Source organism: Pinus tabuliformis, chromosome 4_1 (genome assembly GCF_031772625.1).
Source record: "Pinus tabuliformis cultivar Carrire ecotype Pingquan chromosome 4_1, CPIR1, whole genome shotgun sequence".
Classification (NCBI taxonomy): domain Eukaryota; kingdom Viridiplantae; phylum Streptophyta; class Pinopsida; order Pinales; family Pinaceae; genus Pinus; species Pinus tabuliformis.
In genome coordinates, this window is record NC_142303.1 from 719,330,069 (window position 1) to 719,348,569 (window position 18,501).

The window sequence follows — 18,501 nt, forward strand, 5'->3', positions numbered from 1 at the left end:
TAGATGTGTAGGCATAAATGTTTAACATTTAACATAATTTATATGTCAACTCAATTAAATAATAATAAAAGGTTAAAAGTAATATATGGTGGAGATATTGTAGTGTAAACATTTAAATCTTGGCTCAATTAATAATAAAAAATTAAAAATAATAAAATTCAAGTTGTTATATTGTAATTTGTTAAAAGCTGCATTGGTCAAATCCCAAATTAATAATGGTTGATAGAAAAATTATCATATAGTCTTACTTTCACAATAACTAATAAATTGAGATGTGAAGTGGATAACTAAACTGCTTGCTCAAGAAGAAGAACTTGCATAAATTTTGGTGTATAATAACCACTATTAAGTCTACACATTTACAAATTTACTCCTACTGTTGAAGAAAACATAAATAATGGTGTGAAGTAACACCTTACAAGTTATTCATATCCATTTTTTATGCAAAGACTTGCTTACATTATGGTGGGTAGTAATTTATGGTAGCTATGTTATTTACTTGAATATAAGTTATTTTTGGGTGGTTTTTTGGCAAATCTTAATAATAAAAAATCACTACAAAAATATATAAAATAATGCATGAAAATTGCAATCATATCCATAAATTATGGCATAAAATATGTAAGGCATTTATTTGCATGACATCATATTGTGCAAAGGCTGAAATAAGACCTTCAAGTTATGGTCCAATCAAATATTTGAAATTTATCTTTTTAATAATATTGAAAAACAAATATTTATTTTTCAAAGTTAAACATTATAATTTGCATTGATCAATGGTAAACTAATAATGATCAATAGACAAATTTATTGTTAGAGTCTTGCCAAGGTAGGGACCAATAATGATAACATAACCATATTTTAATTTAATTAATGAGCACTTAAAAAAATAGTACTTATGATAAACTTACAATATAACAATTTTCTTAGCCATGGATATCCACCCCCACTTTACCATGGATATAATTAACTTGTAAATAGGTTTTGTTACAATACCATTGGCTAATACCATGGTTTATCAATGCCACATGCATAGCAATGATTACATAGATTCTCCATAGTATGGATGGATGGAGGGAGAGCCGCGGGGAGAGGAGGGGACAAGGAGGAGAGGGGAGGGGGGAGGGGCAAGGAGAAGAGGGGGGCGATAGTGATATAGTTGGAGGGTGAAGAGAGAGAGTGATGGGGAGGAGAGAGGAGGGAGAGAGATGGAGTGGGGGGGGGAGAGGGAGATAGTGATAGAGTTGGAGGGTGAAGAGAGACAGTGATGGGGAGGAGAGAGGAGGGAGAGAGAGATGGAGTGGGGGGGAAGAGGGAGGGAAGAACAAAGAGAGAGAGAGAGAGAGAGAGAGAGAGAGAGAGAGAGAGAAGGGAGATATGGAGAGAGAGGGAGAGAGGAGAGAGGGAGGTTGAGAAAGGGAAGAGAGAGAGGGAGACATAGAGATAGAGGGGGGAGAGAGGGGGAGAGAGAGAAGCAGAGAGGGAGCGAGCGAGTGACAGAGTTGGAGGGTGGAGACAGAGGGATGGGGGGAGAGACAAAGGGAGGTGGGACAGAGAGAAAGGAAGAGAGAGAGGAATTGAGAAAGATAAGGAGAGAGGGAGGGAGAGAGTAGATCATGAGGAAAAAGAGAGAGGGAAAGAGGGATCCAGCCTAGATATGATATATATGTATATAAAAACTAGCCTAAATCTATTTTAACCCTAAATCTATCACCGAGAGGGATCAAATCACTTGAGATACAAACTTTTTTTAAAGTGAAAAGAAATTTTGTCCCTTTTAACACTTAAATCCAAAATTAAAATGGATCTAAAATAATATATAAATAAACTTTAAAAAAATAAACAAAATTATAAATTAAAAAAAAATATATATATATATATATATATGAAATAGATAAAGAATGTGTAAATAAACATAAAAGCTATATTAAATTAGAAAACCTTCGCCGCTAAGTTTTTATTACTTAGCCAAATCTCCTTCTATCAAATTATTTCGAGAAACATTCAACCACTATTAAAAATTTGATGGAAACATTTTTGCAAAAGGAAGGTGATCTTAATCTAAGTGGATTGGTTGGAAGTACCTTTCTTTAAAGGAGAAGTGGTTCAAAGTCTAATTGGAACTCCATCTACTCAAAAGAAAGGTTAACTTTGAGGTGTGCATTTTTAAAAAGCAACTAATAGCCATTTCCATAAAGCTTATTTTATATGAATTGAATATGTGTTCACCTCGTACCTCTGGTTCTTTTGTTTTTTTTAATTGTGTTTACAAAATTGTTTGCAGGCCTTTCATATAATTTTTAAATATTTCCCTATGGAAAATGTGTTTTGTTGTCAATTACTATTACACTTCTTTTGCTTTTAAATTCAAAATAATGCTTTTGGATATCAACTCCTATCACGTACTCCATTTTCCCTTAAATTCACAAATGGGCAATAAAGTTTTGAGAAGGACCATTCATCTTTATAAACATGCAAAAGCCCACTTTGCTTTGGGCCACATTGCATTGCATTTATATATATATATATATATTAAATATAGGTCATTATATTATTTTTTTTTTTTTAGTTTTAGTGTTTTTGGATTGAAAAAATAAAATATAATACTTTAAACAAGTATTGATGATGATGGTGGTTAACATCCGCTGAGACCAAATAGTAATTATATAATAATTACTCTTTGTCATTTAGTTTAAATATAATTAAATTAAAATATATATTATTAAATATGTTATTTTTATTATTAATTTGTACTATATATTTGTTTACTGGTTATGAAGTTTATTTATTAATTTTAGAATAAGTGTGTATTAAAAAGTTGAAAATTTGTATTTATCTAAAATTATGAAGATCACATATGATAATATATTTGGCAATTTTTAAATGAAAAGTTAACCAAGACAAGAATGTAAGACATATAAGTTATATATTATGAAATTGGTTTAGAGATAATAATTTGAGTGATAGCTAGTGAATTTAATTCTCATTTTACTTGGATTCTATTTTAGAAAATACATCATTTTATAAAAAGTAAAGGGAGATTAGTTTTGTTGAAAATATTATTAAGCCAAAACCACATTTGATCTTGAAGTAAGATCTAAAATTACTTTTGATTACCTAAAAATTCATCTTCTTCAAATGAAAAAAACTTTGTAAATTATTAATAAGTTATTTCAAATAACAAAATTTCCCTTAATAATAATAATAATTCTATTGATCAAAATTTACAAATAACTATTTTCATTATTTATTAATAATTAAATATAATAATTCTTTTAACGTAAAAAAAATATATATATATATGAAATTTAAAACAGAGTAAATGATCTCCATATCCCTCATTAATTAGTTTAATGAGAAAGAAATATAACATTATAGATGAATAAAAAGATAATCAGAAGCTAAGCTTTGAGGGATTATAAAAAGATAAATACAACATTATATAATAATCTCTTCCCAATGGATGAATAAACCGACTCGTCGGGTTCGCATTTGGATTCCATGTGAAGATATTGTTGATTTTTATGTTGGAGTTGGTACGGCTGGCATCATTATCCACAAAGATGATGTGTAACCTAATCATCTTTGGCATTAACTTCTCAAACAATCAATCCGCAAAACCAAAGTCTAAGTTTTGACGAAGTTTTCAATGTTAAATCACGTTGTTAATTCAAACACAAAGATGTGGGAAAAGTGGACCTTAGAGAGGTGAGCACCAAAGAACTGAGTGAAGGAAAGGTCAAAAGATAGGTTGTGATGATGAAGGGAGCATCCGAATGACTATGAGTTGCGAAGTGGGAAGAAATAGAAATAGTAAGACTAGGCAACAATTTACCATGAAATAGTAAGACCTAATTCATATATTGAGTAAGTAGGAGCAGGATCATGAAAATAAAATTTAAAAAATCATAAGATCAATTTATAACAAGTGAGTTAAGATAGAAAAATATTTTAGGATAAGTTAAATATTACAAAAATCAAAATATAATGTAGTTGATAACATCTTAAACGACAACATTTTTTTATAGGATGTAAAATTAAAGATGTTAAATAAAGCAAAATAGAAAAGACGAGATAATATTATACTCTGTAAATCTCATATAAAGTCCTGATGCAAAGTGTCCAAGCGATCACAATTTATGATAAGACCTTTATATTTTTGGTTCATTCAAACTTTCCTATTGATCAATAACATGTTCATTCTTATAACCAATTAGATTGCATAAAAATAAATTAAAATATTATCACAAACAAAAAATTCAATATCCAAAATTAAACTATGAAAATTTCATAATTTTTTTTAAATCAACTAACTTTGACCATAAACTTAATGCAATATCTTTTACCTACAACAAAAAATAATAAAAAAATCTGAAAAATTCAGAAACTAAAAAGAAATATTCACTATACAATATTTTAACTTATAAATTACCAACCCCAATAATCTAATCATTTTCACAATCACACATTTCATTATTTTTAAATAATAATAAGAAAATCTGAAAAATTCAAAAACTAAAAAGAAATATACAATATACAATATTTTATCTTATGGCTTACCAACCCCAATAATCTAATCACTTTCACAATCACACATTTCATTATTTTTAAATTTTAACCGTTATCTATTACGTGTGAACATAAACGACATACACTGTGGGTTGGTGGTTTATGTTCATGCATAAGAATCCAATCTAATAGCACGAGCCAAAGGTATCATGTGACCACAAATGTATAACCCACTAAAATAATGGCAAGAGTCCATGTCCCATGTACCTTTGGTATTTCTAATGTTTTTCTAGACTGAATGTCAGCGTTCATATTGAGTTCTATGAAAAAATTAGATTAAAAACAAGGAGCCATTGCCGTGGCGGTACTCCCTGCCGGGGTCTGCGGAAGGTCTGCAGGGAACTTAGAGAATGTGCCAACTTTGCAGAAATCATATTTAACTTTGCCTTTGGATGAGCAAATGTGATTAATGAAGAGTTTGGTGGGTGTGGCAATCACATTCCATCCAACATAAAACTCAGTTTTGTGCTTTGTGATACGAATATTATATTTCTACTGTAATATAATTTACTGTCTAAATATTTGTTAAGAATAGAACTTCTAATTTTACAAAAAATCGAACTTCCGTAAACTATTACATTAATTTATTAAGATATTTAAATTAAAACATTATTTTATATAATAAATATGCTTATAAAATGTTTAAATTAAAATTTAGCAAACTAAAAATTTAGCAAACTGTTTATCCAGAAGTTATGAAATTGACCAATTAATTGTTTCCCTAAAAAATAGGAGGTTGTATTTGGGAGTGGGAAACAAAATCTCATTAATGATCTAGCAACTACCTGCCACTTTTTGGTGAGGTGGAGATAGTTACTAACCACAAAAGAGTGGTAGATTGGAAATTGATAAAAATCTTGTGTTTGATTTCTTTTGGCTCATTGTGAGAAAAAATGCTAAAGAGAAGCAATATCCTTGAGGGGATAATGGTTGGATGCAATATCAATGTTGAGAGGAGGCAAGTACTCAACTACTAGTTTTCCCAAACTACTGATTTTGAAGTCAGTGTCCTTACCTATTGTTCTTTTCTTTGGAAAAAGTAAATAATTATGTTTTTCATTAGCAAATTTTATGGAGAAGAAAGAAAATAATTTAGTTACATTTTACTTACTCATTTTCCATAGTAAAAGAAAAGGAAAAGAGCTAGTTATAATTTTATTAGAGAATTTTGAACTGTAAAGAGAAAAGGGCTAATTGTTTTGTTTTATTTTATAAATTTTATATAGTAGAAAACTTATGGTTATATTTTTATTCATAAATATTGTGTGGAGGACTATTAAAGGAAGAAAACTAGAAATTATGCTAAAGAAAACAATCGCATACATAGTAGACATTTAATGTGTTAATTGAGAAACTAAACATGAAGGTATTTGTTGAAACTAGATAGGTATTGGTTATGTATACAAGTCTATCTATATGTGTTATTTCAACACACACCGCACCTAGTAATACAGGATTGGAAAACCTTGTTCGAATTTGAAGAGTAAATATGTATACAAAACAATAATAAAATATGTATATAATAAATTTTGATTAACGTAATAACTCTTAATCTTCACTTTGCGAATATAATAAACTAGCCTAGATACACAATGATCGAAAATACAAAAGTATCAATATTTACTATTGCTTTCACAAGAAAACACAATAGTATTGTTTTCCAAAATTATACAAAGTTTCATTTATGATCTAAAAATATCATTACATGGAGACAAGATTTGGAAGATCTCTAACCGACCTCAAGAAACATGTAATTAGAAAAATAATTATATAACTTAAATGTTTTCTTCATAATCGAAAACAATACTCAATACATGAAAGGCTCATATCATTTTATAAATAATTATGTTTGGGAGGAACTACATGTCCCAAAAGACGTGAAAGAAAACAATTAACAAACATTTCGGAGGTTAACAGTCGGGAGATTCCTCTTGGAACAAGAGAAATCACACCCATGTAGAATGAGAAACCAAAATTTGGGTACCTTAGACGTGGCGGAAGAGTTGAATAAGTTGAAATCAAGCCATGCCAAATTTGGAAAAGTTAAAGGAAAAAGCTATGTTCAAAAGAGAAATCGGTACCTGAAATAAGAAAAATACGAAATTAATAATTAGTAAACAAGAACTGGATAAATAACACAAAGAAAATTTAGCAGGAACAAATGTGAAGAAGGTTATAAAAATAACTTGAAAATAAGTTACAAAATTTTGATGGCTTCTTCCACCTATACAAGAGTAAAATTAACTTATTTACTATACATAGAAAAATGGTTGCTATCTAAAATAAAGACAACAATGTTATAGGTAAAAATAATTAAAGATTGAACTCAAAAATTATAAAGTGAATAACAATGTAAACCCGGTGATTACATTATTTTAACCTATGTAAAACAAATAATTTATTTTTGGATAAATACCAATCTAAACTCTATACAATGTGGAAAGGAAATAATTGCTGAGTAATTAAGAACTTAAATTCATAATTATTTTTGGGTAAATTTACCAAATGCGTAGCCGAGGAGAGCAGAGCACCGAATAGCTTGAAAACCACCACTAGCCCGAAACCATCATAGCAGCTCCCAAAGAGTTGATGATAAGATGACACGTTTTAACACAGCTCAGTCTGAATGTAGCATGTTCAAGCACCATGTCAATGCCGGAGACCAAAGTGTAGAATTTCACGTAACGATGTCGAATGAAGGTTAGTTCTGGGCAACCCCATTCTTTCCACCATCTACACATACAAATGACATGTTATTTTTACTTTATTCATTACTCAAATCCATTTCGACTATGAAAAATATAAAAAAAGATAGGCTCATCACCTCCATGGACATTGTAACTCTTTCTGTTGTAGAGAATGGAAAATATTGAACTCCAATTTCGCACGTTCTAAAAGTTTTTTAGTGTTCGCATCTGGCGTTCTGAAAGCAAATGGACTAAGAGTCAAATCATAATTTTAAATAGAAGGTACTAAGCAGCAGATTTTATCGATAAAGGCTGGAAAAGCATGATATCTGCAAGTCCCACTAGTCAATGGCAACACAACCATAAACACATATACTAACACAACCATAAACACATATAAAAGGTCATATAATGAGCCTTACCCACTGATCGTATTATCTGCAAGGATGTCGATGTAACTCCTAGCTTCCAGTCCAGGCAAATTTGAGTGCCAGCGATAATCGAAAACGTATTGTATCCGATACCACAATATTGAAATTATAAGACAGATTGAAACAATCATGATGGGATGAATTCAGATAGAAACAAAGATTATATGATGTAAATAAGCAAATGTGAGAATATAAGTACTGCTGCCTCAGTTCTCGTGAAAGTCCCGAGACTGGAAGCGTTTGTAGTGCTGCTTTTAAATATGCAGCAGCGAATTTTCCAGCCTCTTCCAGAACTTTTTCCTCGGGAAAAGCAATGAGAGAAGCTCGAAATAAATTAAAAAAGCTTCTTGTCTGCAACTCTGTATCATTGGCGGAAGCGGTAAACTATCCCATTTGGTCTTTAAAGTGTTCAAACACATCTACATTCAATGCAATGAAGGTAGCTATTCATATTTACCGGCAGAGACTCGTTTGGTTATATCATTAAAGTATTAAACAAGAGATGAATTAGTAAAACGTGGATACCCGAAGACACAGTATATCCATGCAGTCGAAAAATTCGAAAGCCCAGGGCAGTTGTGTTGAGATCGGTAAAAGCACTCTCTCTCCCACATCCAATCCCTTTTTCAGTCCAATATCTGCGGCCAAAATTATTCTGGTTTGATTGTGCATTCGTCCTCAAAACATAAACAAAAAGTTTGAAGGCGGTTGGGACTGACCTGTAAACATAGTCAAGAGCAACTTCTATTTCAGTTTGGAAATGCCCGTCGATCCCCAAACGTTCAACATTATCGACCATCCAAAGATGTTGAAGGAGATCATTGACAAGACTGATTAATTCTCCATCTGCAATAGAAAATGAGTTGAAAATCTCCTTCACTTCACCGTACGAAGATACCTAAACAATATACAACTAAAGTTAATCGCCGTTCAATTCAGTTCTCTTCAAGAGACCAAGGGAAAATCATGACAAACTCGAACACAATCAAATTACAGAGAAAGAGAAAACAGTTCCATCAATTTCGAAGAATTGAATGGAGGAATATGTAGGGTAAACTTAAATGAATGTAATTACCCCATAAGGTTATGAAAGAGATCGTATGAAATTGTCGTCCCAGAGGTTAGAATGATAATCGCCTATGCGCCTTTTTACGCCATCATCAGATATGGCAGTGGCCAAACTCATCCTGTTGGAAGCCGCCACAGATTTTCCTCGGCTAGACATTTGCATTGTTGCGATTTCTCTACGGAGAGCCTTATGCTCTGTAAGATTTGGACACGCAGGAGGAAGCCAACGGCACAGCGGAAATAAGAGACATTCCTGCTTCTAGAAGCTGAAAATAATGAACTGAAAAATCGATCAATGCTAGAACCTGCTCCTGCCATTGCCTATATAAAGAGACCTTACAACTCCTGTCATCCCTCTTGATAAGACCGAAAACTTGTCTACAAAGAGCCGAAAAGCTAAAAAATTTAGGTAGAATACTAGAAAACGAAAGGAAGAAAGCCTTCCCTGAAACAAATGTGAGCCAAGACACGGAGGGAGCACTCAGGACTCCTCGTGCAGAGGAGAAAAGAACCAAAACCAAAGAAGTATCAGTAAGCTAATATAGCGAGTACATGGGGAGATGACAAATGGTTCGAAGCGCCTTACATGCAAGCTAATGCACCAGGAGCTGACAGGTGGAGCCTCATGCATGTAGCCATAGAAACCTACTATAAGCTGACAGAATGCTAAGTGAAGCACAGGTGCCATATACAGAGAAGTGTAGACTCCCTGAAGACACGTATAATCGGCTAAGGTTTTGCACAGACATATCACCCATTTCAAAGTGTATGAGGCTCGCTGGTTGGATGCCTGAGCAGAGATCACTAGTTGGTCGCCAAGGCGATGCTCTCTCCCGTGGCTTGCCCCTTCGACCCATGAAAATATGGTATAGTACATGTTAATAAAGTTATATTTAGTTTGGATATAAAAAAACAATTGCACGAGAAAACTTTGGATAGCAGAAAAGTTGAATATCTTTTCCACCTGAAAACTTTGGATATCAGAAAAGTTTGCCGCAAGGACATGCAGAAGAGGTACCAAAAACTTAGGATATCTTACTTTTACCTGTCTTGAAACCTGCGAAGCCCGCAATAAGACCCTCAATTTTGTTGGCCAATCAGCAATTACATAATAAATTTTATATTATTTTTTAATATGAAAACTTTGGTTAAAATTGTGATGTATAGCAATATTTTTTGGTCAAACAAGAAATTAATAGGTAGTCAACGCACGATCGATTGCTAAGAGTCCCAGGCAGGGACTAATAAGAAGTTATCTATGTTCATTAAATTGATGATTTGAAATGAAATCGAATTAACATAGATTTATAAGATTATGTATAAGTTAATTTGATAATTTTTAAAAGTTAAATGGAATTGGGAAAATGATGATATAAAAAGTGGAGTAAGAAAAATGATAAAAAAATGAATTATTAAAAAAATAAAAAATAAATACGATGAGGAATGGAAAAAAAAAGGTTGGTTGGTTTTTTTTATTACTTTGGTTTTTTTTTAAATTTTTCTGAAATTTTTCTTTCAAAAAATGTTTGGATTAAGAGAGAAAGATGCACAAAGATTTAAGAGTTTCTCATATGGATTTTTGGGGTAAAATTTATAATTTTATTGTGAATTATTGTTGTGTTTATTGTTTCAAGAATCTAGCATTTTTTTTTGGGAGTGCTCTTATTTATACTAAATTACTTTATGGTTATTTTATGGGTGAAAGAATTTAACTTCTATTTGAGTTTTTAGTGGATTTTTTTTATAATTTCATTCTCTATGTGCAATTAAAGAACACTAACAACTTTATATTGTCCATTCTATGATTTTCTCTAATTTTGGAGATTGAGGGCCATAATGAAAGAGTTGTTTCTCTAGTTTCCACTCTCAACCTTGAAATTTAATGAATCACCTATTTTGAAGGTGTTGGGTGTTGTGAGAAAGATGTGGGCACGGTTTTCCTTTTTAGGTTGATAAAAAATGAGAGCACTTAGGCCAATTAATTATCTTGGTGACCTCCAATTGTACACCTATCATCATTTCAACTAACAATGAGAAAAGATGATGCTAAAACTCTCCATTCAATCACATGGGTATTTTGATCCATACAAAATAACAAATAGCAACATTCTCCCTTTAAGTAGATAACCAATAAATGTTTCAAAAATTGACATGTGTTTCCAATTCTGCCAAACTACATGAACATGAACTTAAGGCACATTTAACAGTGGGATATTTCCTACTGGAGATGCATCATTTCATTCTTTATTCTCGTAAATGTTATTTGCATTGACATGGAATATTATTTGTATGGAATATTGTAGATGATTTAATACTTTGATGTACCTCCAATCGAAGCCATTATTCTAAACATGGATTGCCTAACTACAACATCAATATGATTAACATAGCTTGTAAATCTCATTGACAATGTCTCAATCAACAAATTTGGTATCAACAATTTATACTATCCTTCAAATGTGATTATTAATATTTCAATTTGTGTTCATGGTCAAGAAGAACCTCATCAAATGAAATCATTAGTTCAAAAAGAAAGAAAAAATTAGTCAACATATACCAATGTCTTCTTCTTGATCCTTATCATGTCAACTTGCTACAAATTATTCAAAATTTCTTGTCACTAAAGGTGTTGGGTTTGTAACAACACTTGGGCCAACAGGGACACAACATAATTAACATGGGTGACGTTGGAGTCCATGCCATCAACATGAAAGCTCATAAAGAACACTGATCAAATAAGCTGAGTTTATTTCTCATTTCAATGACAAGAACTAAATTGCAAAACAAGAAAATGTAGGTTAACCTTTAATATCCTTCTAATGTGGTTTTGTATGACAGGTACCCAAGAGAATTATGTTTCTTGTCTACCTAGTTTTAGGGATAATCTCTATTTAGATTATTTGATTTCTTACAAAATGTAGGTAATCTCTGGGATTGGACTAAAATTCAAGATCATAGTTTAAATATTCTAAAACTAAGCTATGGAAGAAATCACAGTGTACATATTTTCTTGATGGAAATATAAGCATAGTCAATTTGAATTTATCTTTAAGCATTGCCCTTGGAACCTTAGCAACAAAACCAAGCTTTGAAGCCAACAAGAATTCTATCATCACATGTTCATTGAAGGATATAGAAAAATAGGTTTTGCAATTGGTTATTTGCATACGTGGCCTTGCAGCTAGGAGATGAATAAAGATCCTTGTACAAGCAAAGGACGAAGTCTTAGTACCCTTTATAAAGATAAATCTCTCTATATAAGACTGCAAACAAAACTTAAAAGTTAAATTGCACATATAATGTGTGTTAGTGAAGCAAGTGTGATAAAAGTCCATTTATGAATTAATTGAATAAAGGACATGGTAGAAAAAGTTGTATCCTAATGGATCCTTTACCCACTCAATAACTAACTTTAAGTCCCCCATTACTTGCAGGTTTAGAATATCCCATTCCTTAGCCAAATTTGGAAATATTTTAAAAGTTGTCCACTCAATAATGTTATCATTTGATTTCCCTAATCCTATTCTAAAATATATTTTGTGATATTTTGAAAGAAACATCACTCCTTCGACAACACAAAATCCAAGTCTTCCTTGGCATACATCATGAAATAAATCCATGGTTTGGACATGTCTATCTTTAGCTCTAATACCATCTTTGTCCTTTCAAATTTTGGGATTTGTTGAATCCCTTTGAAGTCAACTTTATTTGTTGATGCTATTGAAAGGCAATGTATTCCTTTCCTTCAACGATACTAGAATTCATAACTATCCATATAGCCTAGCATACTATCAAAAGTAATGGTTTGTACAACTTGAGGGATTTCATCTCAAAAAAATTCTTCATGCATTGTAATAATGAGGCTTCATTCAACCTTCCCTTTCCCTCTATTATTATTTTCCTTGGTCAATTTCAACCAAATTTCCAATATACCTTCCAGTCCTAGTGCCTTTCTCTTCAACCATCCTTGTAGCCATACATTTGTAATTATAGAGTTAGTTGCATTAATGAGTACATTGATAACCAAATTTCTTAGTTCTAAAATTAGGCCCTATGAGATAAGACAACATTTAGCACTCCTTGCCCAAAGGTCCAAGCCTATCCTTACCTTTTTTCCACCCATTATCCTCCATGTAAGCCAATCTTATAAAAGTGAGGGACTAAACCAAATCTTCAACATGTATTAAGGCATTGATTGATATTTTTTACTAGGTTTATAATATATTCTTTAATATTCGAGAATGGAAGTATTTCTGAATAACCACGTTGTACATAGGACCTTGCTAATAAATAGCCTCCATAAAAATTTTGCAGCCAAATCCTTCCTGTAATAGTATAGTTATTCATACCTGGCCCCTTGGAGACATATACTTAGCTACTAGTTTCCATTTTCCTACAGTTATTCTATCATTTTCCTTTTTATGCTTTCGGCAAAGTAAAATATGTTTATCTTATATTTTCTTAGCAAGCTTTAATCTAGGAGTATCCCTACAACCCATTCAATGGTCTTAAATTCTTTTGGAACTGTCTATCCAAATCCAAAGCAATGTAGGATAATTTCATAAGGATGATTTTAAAAATATTTGAAAGTTGTACATACATACCCTCCTGTAGAACCACCAAAGACAACATCATCTCTCTATCCTCCACATGCGACTTGATTCCCCACAAAATAAAAATCAAGGGACTGAATCCCTTACTAACCATTTAACCTAATGGTGACTTCATAGATTACATAGAGGATTTGTTTTCAAAACTCATATAAGTCATCAATTTGGAAATATTGTAGTTAATCCATTTCGGCACTACATATCATCATGCTAGGTTGGCATGGACATCAATGGAAAAAGAAACTATTGAATTGGATGCATGGGTTGTATGCCTTCTATCACCTTTCCAACATGGAGGGTGTTGAGAAACAAGCTTCCAACTAGTAGAAAGTGTTAGACTAATGTTGTTGGAAATAAAAACCTTGAAGGTGGAATTTCCAAATATAAGAATAGTCATTCACCTTATCCTAAGAAATGCGGTCAACATCCACTTCCTTACCTAGTTTCCTCAACTTTTGTTAGCATTGAATGATAACTCCTTCATTAAAACTATTACTCTTAAGAGTTGTAGCAACAATTTCTAGTCCAATATCAACCTCTCCATCTCGAATTCCATCAAGGACTCTCAAATTGAGGATCATGTTGATGATGATCAATGCAGAGCAAAAGAAAATATAAGACAACCAAATTCTATGCCACATTGGGTGCATTACACATAGCAGTGGTGTTGTTACCATGACAACAATATGTTGAAGATTTCTTTGTGTGTTAGGTTCCTACTATTATTAATTTCTTTCATCTCAACCATGAATTTTAGCCTAGAATCCCTTTTATTAGGAAAATATGTTGAATTCCATTATTTGATTTAAAGAAATGAAAAATATTTACTTTGCATCTTTTTGAATGGATGGGTTCATCAATTGAAGGAAAATCAGAGACACAGCCCATGTGGGTGAACTCTATTATTGATTTATTGAATATTACTTGCATTATTTCAATGATAGGTTTTAAATTAGTAAAATAATTCCTTTAGCACTAATTTTGGATCATACATACTACGACATATGCCATCAAGATCCAATAAAGATGATTAGCTTCAAGGACCAATTTGAGGAAAGAAAACTACCTCCAATGGGAATTTAATGATTACACCAAGTCATTCTAATTTTTCCACTTTCAAGGCTAGCCATATCTAGTCTAAATAATTGTAATAATTGGGTGTAAACACAAACCCTATATATGTGAGCCCTTCATTAAATTCAATTATTTGATTTTATTTTTTTTTGTCCTACTAGACTCCATTGAAATAAATATCATTTTTTTAGGTTTTGATTTTCATTCTAGTGGGAAAAAATTTTCTAGTTATTGATTTTCATTCTAGTGGATTTATTACATAAATCCAAAATTTCCTTGAATTTTAGGGCTTCCCTTGAAGTACCATTTCTTAATAAGGGCATATCATCCATGAACAATGGATATTCAATATCCACCTTAAAGACAACTAAATTTCAATAGTTATGACTTTAACTAAGTCATTACTCATATACATCTTACTTATGCCTTCTACTACTATAAGGAACAATATAAGAGAGAGGGGGGGAAATTATCTCATGCTTTTGGTGGCTTTAAAGAAGCTAAAGACTAACTTATTGATCAATGCTAACAAGGATACAAAATTTAGATAGCCTGTTATCCAATTGACAAAAGGAATATTACATCCAATGTAAATGATAATCAACATTATATACAACCCACTTACCCTAGCATTGGCTTTGGAAAGATTGAACTTAATCACTATGTCTTGGGATTTCATAGAATTCACCACGTGTAAATATTCCTAAGCTATCCCTATAGCATCGTGAATCTATTCATTCCTTAGAAAACCAAATTTCTCTTCTAATGTATTATTTTATAATATTATTTGTAGACTTGTATTTATGACTTTTGAAATTATTTTGTAAAGTGCATTACATAAATAAATAATTATGAACTCCTCAAAGGATTTAGAGTTCTTTCTTGGATGTCAAAACAATTAATGTAAAGTTGACAACCCCCAGTACATATATTGATAGCTTAGACTATTCAACTAGTTTGATTAAATATTCCTATAATATTCCATAAATATCATATAAAAATATATTGACCACGCATTCCATCCAAGGATTTTTTTTTCATTTTGAAAGACACAACCACTACTTTTAACTTTGCCTTAGATATTTTAGCCATGATAATCCTTGTTTGCCTCCTTATCTATAAACCTAGAAAAGAAATCAATGTTCTCATACCCTTACGCCAACCACAATTATTTTAGTCTTTGTTTACAACTTTCCCATTCCAATAATAATTAATTTTCCTATCTTCATAGATCTTGGGTTTTGATTTTTCTTCATTAAAAAAACCTCTACTATTTTGGTCAAACCTCTAAGCTATTAAAGAACATTTCTTTCCTTTTTCCCATGCCACTATTTCTATTTTCAATTTTTATATATTCTCTTCAAATTCAGACAATATTGACTCTTGAATATTGTTTAAGATATGTCTCGATTCCTCATGGACTATTTGTTTTAAATTATTCATTGTCCATCCATACTAGGTTGACATTGAAGAGTCTAGCTAAATTGTGCTCATCCTTCTTCACCTTTTGAAATATAGGTCAATGGTCTACAAATCATCAATTTCCTACTCATCTTCTGATTCTATATGAATATTCTACTATATTTTCTAAAACCAAAAATATATTAATCCTCTTGAAACTCCTCTTCTTTCCCTTTGATTCCTCCAAGTTGGCACTGGGCTTATAGATTCAACATCACATGATCGTCTTTCCTCAATATTATGAAGAAAGTATTCTCATTGAGGGTCCAATATAGCCACTTCTACCTAGATCTTTGCTCTGTTTGTTATTGTGTATTCATCTTTAAGACCATCCTTTGAAAAAGAACTCCCCCCATAATTATTTCACCTCACTATATAATCTATACATGTTGATTAATGAAAAATTTTACTCTATTCCAATGAATTTAAGTCTATCCAAAATTTCTATAGGGATCATAGATTGGTTAATCAAATGGAGTGAGGGGTCTTCTCTAAAAATAACTCCCCTATATTTATCATTTGAGTCTACTCCTAAGAATTACAAATTCTTTTAGAAAGAAATAAGAATAAGTTATAAACAAACAACATCTAACATTGTTTCCTAAATCATAATATGATATATTTAGTGAAGCTTGCATAAGTGCTTCAAGTATAGGATTTTTTGATGGAAGCCCATCTTAGTTATATTTATTGACAGAGCTAGCATCAAATACCCTTTCCTTCACCAAGGGCTTTTGGGCCACTCTAAGGACCCTCAAAATAGGATTTTTTATTTCTATTAATTTCACTTTACCTTCTTTTGAGTCATTTAAGCTTGGATTTCCTTCCCTTGGTGATTATATCCCTTCATATAATTTTAATCCTTCTTTCATCTCCCATATATCAAGGCTTACCTCCCAATATTTAGAAGATCTAAGGTGGTATCTAAGTATCTACAAGTGTTACACAAAATTTTGTCATTGTCCCTATACTCCCCGTTCCTTGATCTTGGAGGACCTTTACAGTGAACCTTACATGTTTTACCTTCATGAAGAAACTCTCATTGTGTCCATCTTCATGAGCAGAACAATTTCCTTTTTCACCATTTCCCCAAAATCTTCTATTTTTCCCAGTTTATAAGACTGGCGCTAATAGCCCTTGTCCTCCTCGTGCCAATATGTAGGGATTAACACTGTCCCTAGCACCGACTAGAGCGACTGAGCTTTGTTCCAGTCACGCCAGTCCTCTTATGGAAATTTTTTTAAATAAAGAGCCGAAGCTTCCAGCTCTAGAAGCTTCGTAACGGGAGTCTGGTAAATGGTTTGGACGAATGGGGTCGAGGATGTCAGTTTGGGCTCCTTTTCCCTATAAGGATGGAACTACCTCAAGAGATAAGACCTTCTCCCATGAGAAGAGGATCCATCTCCCATCCATTCATGTTATATAAACCTCCCTTTTTCCCAAGCACAAGCTAGTGTTGTAGCGTTAATGTTGGTGCGCTAGTGCTAATTAAGTTTGGAGTAAACAACAAGCTATTCATAGTTGTAGCTATCCAGTTGTGTGAGGGAGAAGTGTGAATTTGGTTTAGTGTGAAGCTTAAAGGGAAGAGCCTTAAAACTATTATTGTTGAAGCCATCATGGAATGCTAGCAGAAGTGTGTGGGAACCTGGTTTTGTCAGAGGATAACGGCAATGTTAAGACAATAGTTGTAATCTCTTCTTGATTCAATATATATGCAACTATCGATTGATTTCCTACATGATGTGTCATCTTACATGTTCAAGGCTTAATGTTTCTTGACTTGTTAAGTAGGTTGAATTACAATTTGTTTATTATCACAGTTGTTGTTTGCTATTGTTTACTTGTTTCAGGTGTTTGAAGAAGGAAATAAGAGATAACTAGAACGAGCAAGCAAGGACATCATCAAATGGGATAAGCGTACTAAGAGGTAGGCCCTCTTAATTGGTTCTAACCTAAGGAAATCTTCCATAGAATGTATTAGTTGTGGATAGCCCATTATCGGGCTAGAGGATTTGTTTGTGTCTGCACTCATAATTTTACTTCACCACAACAAGGTTTTGGAGTTAGCCTCTAAATGCTAGGATATTTGTGAAGATTGGGATTCGTCTAAGGTAAATGTTATTTAAGATATAAGGGAAATGACCTAGAGAGACCTGAGGGTTGCGGATACTTTTCTTTATTTTATTTTCCATTTTCCTTATTTCCTTCTAATCATAGTAGAGACCTCACCCTATTTTCTATGGATATTAGAGGCATATAATTAAACCCAACTTAGTCAAGAAAGTTTTGGGTGGTATTCCTTTTTTTCCTATTAAAGTTAAATTTTAGGGATTTTAAGATTTATATTGAATTGATAACAATGATTTGGGGCTAGTAACAAATTTTATAGTTTTATTCTTACTAAATATATTCATCAAAACCTCTTATATTTCTCTTTTTTATAACTATTAATAACTATGGGAGAAAGACTAGGGAAAGACCATTATACTAGCATACTTTTTAACCATAAATGTAGCCTTTGTGTTTTTCAAATTTGGTTCTCGTCTTTTATTATCATATTTTGGTTATATGGAAGATTGTAGATGATTTAGTACTTTGATA

General features: G+C 32.1%; 1 pseudogene across 1 annotated transcript; it reads right to left on the reverse strand.

The window, feature by feature from the left end:
• Positions 1–6,444: 6,444 nt before the first annotated feature.
• LOC149178148 ((+)-3-carene synthase 2, chloroplastic-like) lies at positions 6,445–9,235 on the reverse strand (annotated as a pseudogene). Its single transcript, XR_016258826.1, has 8 exons — positions 8,763–9,235; positions 8,407–8,585; positions 8,213–8,325; positions 7,894–8,106; positions 7,679–7,769; positions 7,394–7,492; positions 7,072–7,302; positions 6,445–6,650 (listed from the first exon to the last, which is right to left on the reverse strand). The product of XR_016258826.1 is annotated as a (+)-3-carene synthase 2, chloroplastic-like (transcript).
• Positions 9,236–18,501: the final 9,266 nt, after the last annotated feature.